The 10,128-nt window shown below is 33.2% G+C and overlaps 1 pseudogene; it reads left to right on the top strand.

The window, feature by feature from the left end:
* Positions 1-581: 581 nt before the first annotated feature.
* On the top strand, positions 582-4,790 carry LOC107506578 (annotated as a pseudogene).
* The last annotated feature ends 5,338 nt before the right edge of the window (positions 4,791-10,128 follow it).

A 10,128-nucleotide genomic window follows, 5' to 3' on the forward strand; every position in this document is an offset into this window, starting at 1 on the left:
GTTTGGGTGAGGAAGAGTGAGCAAGAAGACAAGCTCCCCTGGTATTCAGAATTTGGAGAAGAGCTTGTAGTACACAGTGGACCACCAGCTGAGCTCCAGGTGCAGGCCAGCAAGGAGAAAGGCAGCCCCAGTATAGGCCTAGAAAAAGGTAGATGCAGCTGCGTTTCTGCAAGCTCACCAATCAGATTATGGACACCACGAATCATAGGAGGATGCTTCCAGTGCTGAAGGTGACCCCAAATACATGGACCCCAAAGGCATGTATTCTTTCCACCTGGACTTTGTGGTGCAGGACAACTATCTGTGGAAGTGCATGAACAGGGACTGGGTGCCTGGGGGTCATTCTGAGCTACAGATGCCCAGCGGTGTCTACATTCATCCTGACACTCTGAACTCAGGGGCCTAAATGAATGTTCCTGTGTCTTTCAGCAAAGTTAAACTCATCGACAAGCTCAACAGAGTGTCAGATCATACTGAGCTCCTTACATAAATTTAAATTTTAAATTCACAAAGTAAGAGTTGAGGGTCTACAAGGGATGATTATCAGTCATTGCATTCCCAAGACTCAGTGCCTATCTATGATGGCTTATCAGACTGAGGAGACTATAGCTCTTCAAACTAAATACAATCCACTTGCAAAGGCTTGCCTTGAGGCAAAGAGAAACAGGGGTCACAAAGATGAGATGGAGGAATCCAGAGACAAGAAGCAATCTGGGTATTCTTAATGAAATGGCTTATTTCTGGAATCAGTACTTTCTGTCCACACCCTTGGTTTGAAGGTCCTCTCTCACTTTTCTCCACATGTGGCTGTGAAAGATGCTCTATCCTGAGGAACCACAGTTCACCCCCTCCCCACTCAGCCCATACACTCACTGGAACAATTAACAATAGCTTTTTTTTTTTTTTTTTTTTTTTAACTTCGGGTCTTATTTTTAATAAAACAAATTAGCCTGACAGTTCCAGGGTACAAAATGAGCCAGTACTGTACTGATTAATGATAACAGCACACAACTCAAGCCTTCCTCAGAGGAACAGTCTCCTCCTTGATCTCCTCTTTGGTTACACTGCAGTATGTCCCTAATGTATCTTGGACGTAGAAATGAAGATGTTTTTCACATGCCATATCTGTCCAAGGACAGTGGGATATGTTTCATGTTCTTATTTTGAAAAGCAACCTAGTTGGCAAGCAGGGTCTGTAACATGACACTTGCTGAGACTCCCTCCCACCTTGAAGAAGTCTCTCCAATGGGACCCCATCAGGTAAAAGCTGTACACGGCTCACTTCCCTTCTTTAGCGAGTCCCTGAGTGATTTAACTATTATATGGAAAAAAGTACTTTGAATAGAGAATCGTTCAACAACATTGCAGCATCAGCACACATAGTCATGGCCTTATGATTGAAATGCTTATATATCTTTAGTTTGGTTTCAATAATTTTTGTCAGGATAAGACAGTCTCCATGAAAACTGATGAACCCAATGGTTGTTTTGGAAAATTAAATGCAATAGCAAGTGTTTAAGTTTTCTGCCTAATACTTTCAAATTCCAGTCTTCTGTTAAATGATTGTGCACCTAGAAATATTTATTTTGGACAAAAAAATAAGCAAATTCTTTTGCACAGAATAAAAAAATTTAAGTTGGATTACACAAAGGAATACGTACTTTTCAAAGGAGAATGATTTTAAAAGCTTATAAGCTTATAATGACTTAGCAAAGGTTTTCTGAAGATCAAATGCTTCTTAAATGCCCCTTCTTTTGAGCGGTAATTGCTAAATTAATTGGAAGCATGCAAAGTGATTTTAAATAAATGATTAAAAAATCAACTTTAAATTATTTTAACTGGCTCTTTTAAGTTTTACATTAATAAATCTCAGTTCATGATATAATTTAAATTTTTCTGATGAATTATGAGATTAAGTTCATCCAAAGAGGAGATAATGCTCTTCTGCACTCATTTGTAGTAACTGGAACAATGACTCTATTAGACTAAAAAAAATGATATTTTGACAGTATTAAGATGCAAATGCATGTGAAAGTAACATTTTGCCAAAGAGGAGCAGATGTATTTTTATACTAGTCCTGATTTAGAGCTTTTCACAGGATACTTCTTTTGTCTGGAAATGACTTTCCCCACATAATTGTCTGACTTACTCCTTCAATTTCATTTCTCATGGAGGCCATACCTGACCACTCTACTTCGAATGAACTTTGAAAACTCCTTGATTTGTTAGATTTTTTCAGAATTTATCAATATTTAATCTATTGTTATTTACTCATTTATGTTCAGTACTGTTTACTGATTGCCTCCCCATGCCCCAGCCAGAATTTAAGTTCCTCAAGTGCAGGAATTTTTTTTTTTTTTTTGGTCTTGTTAAGATAAAAATCTGTACCTCCGGGACCTAGAACCATTTTTGGCATATAGTCAGAGCTCAGTACGTACGTGGTAAATAAAAGAATCAACGGTCTAGGAAAAAATTCAGAGTCTTTTGTTGTCATAATCCTATCAAAATATGTAATGTCTATGAAACAGCAATAACTAATCATATGAAAAGAACAGGCTGAAATGAAAAAGTAATAATAAGAGTAAAAATAGGTTTCAATGGGATTAAAAGAAAACATGTTAAGGAAATAAAAACATAATCTGAAAATTACAGCCCCAGTAGATGTCATAAGACAAAAGAAACAGTATAATTATAAATGTTAAAGCAATAACACTTTTTTTGGTTAAATTCCTGAATCAAAAGACAAAGTCTAAAGTCTCAGGTTAAAAGGCAAAAGATGTACAAACATGGAGACAGTCAAAACCAAATTACCCAAATATTTGACAAAAAAAAGTTAAGCATAAATAGTTATATATAAGAAAGAATATTTAAAAAGTGATGAAGAATAAAAGAATGTAAATTGATATTGACAAACATTGCTTTCTAAAATAGAGATATGATTAGCCTGGAACTACTGAATCTCAAAAATGATTATTAAAAGCACAAAGAAAAGTTAAAAAATATATAACAATAATGGGAAGAAGAAAAAAATATAGCAAGAAAGTAATAGAAAAAGTTAATAGAAGTAATTGAATTATTAAACTGTAGGCTGATCTATGTATCTATGTTATCAAATGGTCTACTTTTCTGTCTCTTAATTTTCCAACATACTTTGGGTATTTTAAAGTAAATCATGACACATTCTGAAAATGCATTGATAATAGAGATTTAGGCCACATTTTCTTGTAAACTTTTAAAACTAGTAATAACAAAATCTGATAAAATAAATAAAATATTATTAAGTTAAAACATACTTTTCTGAATGTGTAAAGAGAAAAATAAAAGCTGAGCTTTTAGATTTCTTATATATATCAATGACAACTATATACTTCAAAACTTAAGCATAAGGCCAGTTTAGAGAACTATTTGCATTGTCTACAAAAGCTGAACATACACATTTCCAAATATCATTAATTCCACTCCTACGTATATACCTGAACCCAATAGCAATAAATCCATAAATTCACTAAAAGGCATACACTAGAATATTTATAAAAGCATTATTTGTAAGCTCAAACTAGGAACTATTCACTTAAATGTTCAGTCACAGGAAAAGATATAAAATTGAAGAATATTTACACAATGAGAATCAATTATTGGAATATACATAATCAGCAATTTCATTAACATTAAGTACAAGAAAAAAAACAATAGTAATCATGGTTTTAGAAGCCAGGAGAATGATTAAGTGGAGTAGTGGTTGGGATGAGAATATTTTAGGTTGATAGCATTCTTCTGTTTTTGATTAGAGTCTAGCTAAACAGATATTCTCTGATTATCAATCAATCCCCTGAGCTGAACCCTTTTCACATGGGCACTCTCTTCTACAGATATCATACTTCATGAACACTTAAAAGTATATAAAATTAAAAATGCCAATCTCATGTATTGCTTTTAAAAATTGATTAAAAATAAGTAGAAAAATTTAATCATTATATCCTTTGCAAAAGAAAATTTAAAAACCTTACTTTCAAAGATTTTTAAGATCACTCAAGAAAACAAAATTGTAGAGACAAAAAAAACATCAGGAAATCAGTATGGAAGAATAAATAAGTGATCACAATAAATTATTGAAACAGAAGAAAAAACAGTTATTTATAATGGATCTGTGGGCTTCACGGAAATTAATTCTTCTCTTCTCTGACGTGAAGACTAAATCCAGGGCAAATTCAGTCTCACTGGACTCAATGAGTAGGTCCCTCACTATGGACAAACTCTAGACATGATCTTGGACCTCGAATCTGATGAAGAAGAGCTGGAAGACAACCCCAACCAGAGTGAACTTTTTGATCAGGCACTTGTATGGATAGATCCAGCTTGCTATATCTCATCCACCATGGCATTGCCCAGATGTTGGTTAAGTGCCAGCAGGGAGACTGCAGCTACTGTCCCCATATGTACTGTGAGTACCAGCCAATGCTTTCCATCAGCCTTTTGGACATCTCAGGTGAGGCCACAATGAAGCTCTACTGCCTAAGTGCATGGAGGTATACACACCTAAGTCATTGGGACACCACCACATGGACAGTGCCTACTTGGGCACCGATTTCCCTTACGGGCCCTTCAGGGTAAACTCCAAGTACTGGACCAGTTTGTGCCCAGACTCTATAGTTTCAAGATCCACCTGTTGGTCTACCAGCTACAGTTCAAAGCCACAAGCAACTCAACTCAACTATTGGCTGATTCTCCACCCCACCTGTCCCTCTGTTCCTTCACTATAACCCTTTTAGAAACCCTTTATGGTTTTTAGTTTCCTTACAGGACTCATCACTGTAATGGAAATATAAAATAAAGTAAAAGGACAAAAAAAGCACTTATTCAAAATTAATGTAAAATCTTATCAGGTCTCCTCAGAAAAAAATCAATATTTAAAGGGAGGGGCTTTGTGTCACCTACTAGAGACACTACAAACTGATAAGGTATTGTTGTCGATTATTCCATACTCAATATATTTAATTATTAAATAAAATTGATTATTTTCATTAAAATACATCAGGAAAACTGATTTATTAATGAATTCAATAATAAAGAAGGTTTTTTTTTTAACCTACAAATTACAGTGTTGAAAAGTTATAGGAATCATATGGCTTTAGAGAGGAATTTTCTGTATATCAAAAATAAACTAATTCTGGGATGTAGGTTGAAATGAATATTGCATGTGTCAAGCCACAGATTGAATAATATATTTTTAAAAAGCAAATTTCAAATCTCACTAGGAAATAGCAATTCAATCTTAACAAAAAAATTATACTTGATAAAATGTAATTCAATGTTTAACAAAATTCAAAGGAAAGTGTAAATAGCAGTGGACATACTCTAAACATATCTTAACCACATATTCCAAAATATTCTGGAAAGTAACAGATTTAATATTATAAATGTGAAAAGAAGCTAAAATTGGGATATTTGACCCAGCAGCTACTATAATATACTCTAAACCCATATATTTTTGCCTCAAAGTAGAGTGAAGTTCAAAGATAATGAATAATCTAATTAAGTCAAAGTGTTTGCAAAATTATGAATATCATCGGGGAGAGATTGGATAATACATTGAATTAAGAATTGGCTATTTATGTCAAATTAGGTTGATAAAACAGGAAACATCTTAGTTGGAGAACCAAAGTCCCAGTCCTATCTCAGTGGAAACAAACAAGGTGTCCATTTGGAGAGTGTCCTTAGCCATTAAAATCTAACTAGGTCAATTTAAAGACCAATTAATTAACCCTGCCTCTATGGAAGTGACAACAAATATAGGAACCATAATATCTATTTTCTTCAAAGTATATTAGGAGATGTTTGCTAAACACCGTGTGCTGCTCTAGTTTTTCTCATGTGTTAGTTTTTGTTGACTAGGTTTTTCTATATCTTTCTGTACTTGAGGTGCTTGTATTTAACCTGTTGATACTATATTTGAAAGCATGATTATTCTAATCAGGGCAAGATCTCAAAACATTTATGTAATTCATAATGGAGAATTTGTAACAAGGTACAAGTATGAGGAATAGCAGTTGATTAAAGTTTAAGGGATAAGTGGGATGACAAAATAATAACACTAAAACTTAAACAAGGCCCTTTCAAACAAGCACATTTGCTGAAAAAGTTTGAGGGAAGGGGAGAGATGAGTAAGAACATAGGAAAATTGATCATCGTCAGCATCAAGTTCTTTAATGTAGTCTTGATTTTAATTGTAATTGAAACACCCAATCATAAATCACAAAAGGTTTTTCAATTTGACACCCTTGAAGGAAAAAAGTGACAAATGTAATTTTGAGATTGCAGAGCATTAGTTCAGCCGTTACAGTTTGTTGTAAAGAAATAGAACAAAGTTGAAGAATATTTATGTACCACTTATCTTTATGACACACCAAATAAGCAGCTTTGCCATAGTTCATCATTCTAAAATTAAATCCTTTTCATTTACTACTTTAAAAAAAGCAAAAAAAAAAAAAAAAAAAAGCTGTGCTAATCAAATGTTTTACAGTTAGGTCTATGGATGGTTATATTTAACATGGTGTTTATAATAGGAAACTGTTGTTCAAATGCATATTTCAACACAATTGTTTTTTTCATCAGAATTTACAACCCATGTTAGACACAGGAAGTTTAACTTACCAACTTACTCTATTTATTCACACATATATTCCAGTTATCATGTTTTAATGTAAACATGTAAATTTATATGTCATCTTGAATTATGAAAACATTTTAAACTTTCTCATATCTTGTGAAGGTAAAAAGCTAAAATTATGTTTAGAGTAGATTCATTTAAAAACATATTTTTCACCAGATTTTATGTGGAAAAAAAAATTTAAAGTCTATGCTTAATAGTATTGTCAAGTCTCTTATTGTTAAACAACATATGGTTAAAATGGGGAATAATTTATTTCTTAATCAAATGGGCTGTGAATCATATTTTCTTGCTTCAAATCTTCATTCTGACACATTCTAGTTTTATAATTCTGAAAGTACCTAGCCTGTAATATACTCAATTTATTTACTTGTGATATGGACATACAACATTTCCTCATACATTATGCAGAGATAAATGTCACATAGAACATACTTCTACACATAGAAATAATGATCACTCTGTGTTTACTATTAATATTAATTTTAATATGAGTAACTGTATTTAATTTCACCCTGCCAGTCTCTCTACAGACCCCTAGCTTCTGTGATATTATGAGAGCCATTTTCACTATAGATAGGTTCAAACACAGCATATCTCACTCAAATATATCTTTGATCTTGTGTCTATTTACCATTATCCTCTGATGTGCATGGAATTCTTCAAAGGGAGCCAACCCTCTTTTGCTGCATTTTGTAAACAGACCTTAAACTCAGTACCTGACAGAACAACATATTTTATCTCTTCAGCATACCATGTTCTTGTCACTCTACTCAGTGTTGCTCAGTGTGTCCTATTTTCTGTGTAATATCAATCAGTTCGTGCTTCACCATTTCTAGAGATATTTATTTCTGAACTTTAGTATTACCAAATCATCTAAAGTTTAGATTGATTGTTTCCTTGGTTATGTTATATGTCAGAGGCACTTGTTACCAGTTGAATGGCTCCAGGAACCTAGATTTGTGCTCTCATTAACCTGTCCCCACTGAGAAACATATACAGCAGTAGCTTAAACGTCATTCTTCTCGAAAGCCCAATTGTCTCAGATGATGCTCCCTACTATTTTTTGAAATCTCCGAGACTGAATCTTGATGTTGAATTCAGTTCTTCTTGTGACTTGTTCAGAGTACATCCGTAGAAGGGAATTTAACAAATCTTCAGATTTATAAAATTATCTAGAATAGTAAGATGTTAACTGCCCCTGTATGCCATGATCTGCAATCTTGGTTCTTTCCTTGGGACCTCAGTCTGGGTAGGAATCTCCTTTTTTTTTCCCGTGTCAGGAGGAGAAGCCATATCTATGTGCTTGATTTTGTCAAATTTCTCCTCTTAAATTGGCTCACACTATGTTTGGAAAACCTGTTTTAATTATTCCATAATTCTGATTTTCAATTTGTGAGCATGTGTGTCTAACTTACTGTGGCAAAAATTTTTAAGCATGCAGGAATAAATCATCACCTTTTTGGTATCAGAGGAACAAATAGCACCGCTATCCAAAGGGATATTTTTAGTTGATCTATCCGATTTTTCAGAAAAGATGAAATTAAAATTTGACTACAGATTCACTGTACATATTTATACCGCACTTTGCAAGAAAACAAAAACAGAGGTAAATAAAAGTAAAACTTCCTTCAGAATTTCACAGTTCAAAAATAGCACTATAAAATATCTTTGTAAAAGAAGGTAACAGATCTGTTGTTGGTTTCAAAACATTTCTAGGAGGGTAAGTGTCTTGAACTGTCATCGAATGTGGCATCCATCTTATCAACAGTCTAGGGAAGACCATTTTCAGAATGTGAAAGTTTAAAACTGAAATTCACTTCTTGGGGTTAGAGCTTTTAATGGACTGACTGTCACTGATAAGGAAATGATGGAGAGCACAGTGTTTCTGCAATCTCATTAGTTGGATGCATTGTGTGAGGTTGAATTTCCCAATCTCCAGAATACTAACATACCATTGGCTGAGGAGAAAAGAGGAAAGCAATTCAAAGTTCTATATTTAACTTTCATTCTTTTGAATAAAGTGTTAAAATAACCGTTTCCATGGCATTGTATTTTCTTTAATTTTTTAGTGGGCAATGAAGATAATCTCATATTATTTTAGTATAATACGTCGTCCTTCAAAATGAAATGTATTTTGGATATCTCAAGTGGTCAGAGAGCTTCCCTTAGTTCAAATAAAGTTGGCAACTGCTTTCTTTATTAGAAAGAGACACGGAAATATATTTAATCACCAGTGTCACAAGGGCACTCTTCACAAGTGTTTGCTTCAAACTTTTAATACTGTGCAAATGTGACATTTAAGAAATAGCTATTTAGAGGAAACAGAAATAAATGTGATGACTCATTTGTAATGTCCATAAAATACAATTTTCTATTGAGCATTTATATTGTCAATGTATGAAACTAGATCTCAAAATATGGAAACATCTGGATGTGAATGCAAACTATGTCGATCATGTAGAATTGGTTGACAGGTACCCAGATGTTTGGCACACTATAGCTTAAGTAACAAAATGTGTTTCTCCATAAAAATAATGGTTCACTCTTGCTAATGTATTCCTTTCCTTACAATTTAATTGTCAAAATCTATTAATTAAGGCAGTCAAAATTTTTTTCATAGCTATACGTTCGACCGAAATGAATTCAGATAGAAATATATAATTAAAGCAAAAACAAAACAAACAAAAAAAAACAAAAACAAAAACAAAAACAAACTGTTTTAGTCCCAGCTCTGCTGCAGTCCCCCCACTTTTTTTGGAGGGTAATCACAAACATACCTTAGATATGTGCAGCATATAGTAATCACCTTCTTTTCTCCAAGAAGGTGATTGCTATAAATGTGCGAAGTTTTGACCGAGAGAAAAATATCTTGTAATAAAATACTTTTAGCAGTATTACCACGTATACCAGAAAAAATTGAGTGACTTCGAATGACATAATAATAACTAAAATGTATGAAACACTTCTTATTTTTCACTTGTTATGGTGATGGCTTTAAAGATTTCCTTACAAAATTCTCATAACAAGTCTACAAACTAGGTTCCTTAATGACCATGATTTTTCAGATGAGAAACCTGGGATTTAGGGAGTTTAAGTAATACACATCAGGTGAAATAGCTATAAGGAGCGGAACTGGATTCAGAATCTGAGAGTCTGGCTGCGGAGCCAATATAATTTAGCCATGATTCCAGCTATGATTTCGAATATATATATATATATATATATATATATATATATATATGAATTCTGTTAGCAATTTGAAAGAGATGGAAAGAGAACATACATTTCAGGCAAACAGTATATTGAGATCAATTGCCGTTTCAGAAAATATGTATACTACAGTGACTTTTAAAAATAACCTTTTCAAATTTCTTCCCTCTTTTCAATAAGAATCAATTCTTTGATTATTGGGAACTATATGAACAATCTTATTGATATTAAGTATACGATTAAAGTT

Source organism: Rousettus aegyptiacus, unplaced genomic scaffold (genome assembly GCF_014176215.1).
Source record: "Rousettus aegyptiacus isolate mRouAeg1 unplaced genomic scaffold, mRouAeg1.p scaffold_m13_p_8, whole genome shotgun sequence".
Taxonomy (NCBI): Eukaryota; Metazoa; Chordata; class Mammalia; order Chiroptera; family Pteropodidae; genus Rousettus; species Rousettus aegyptiacus.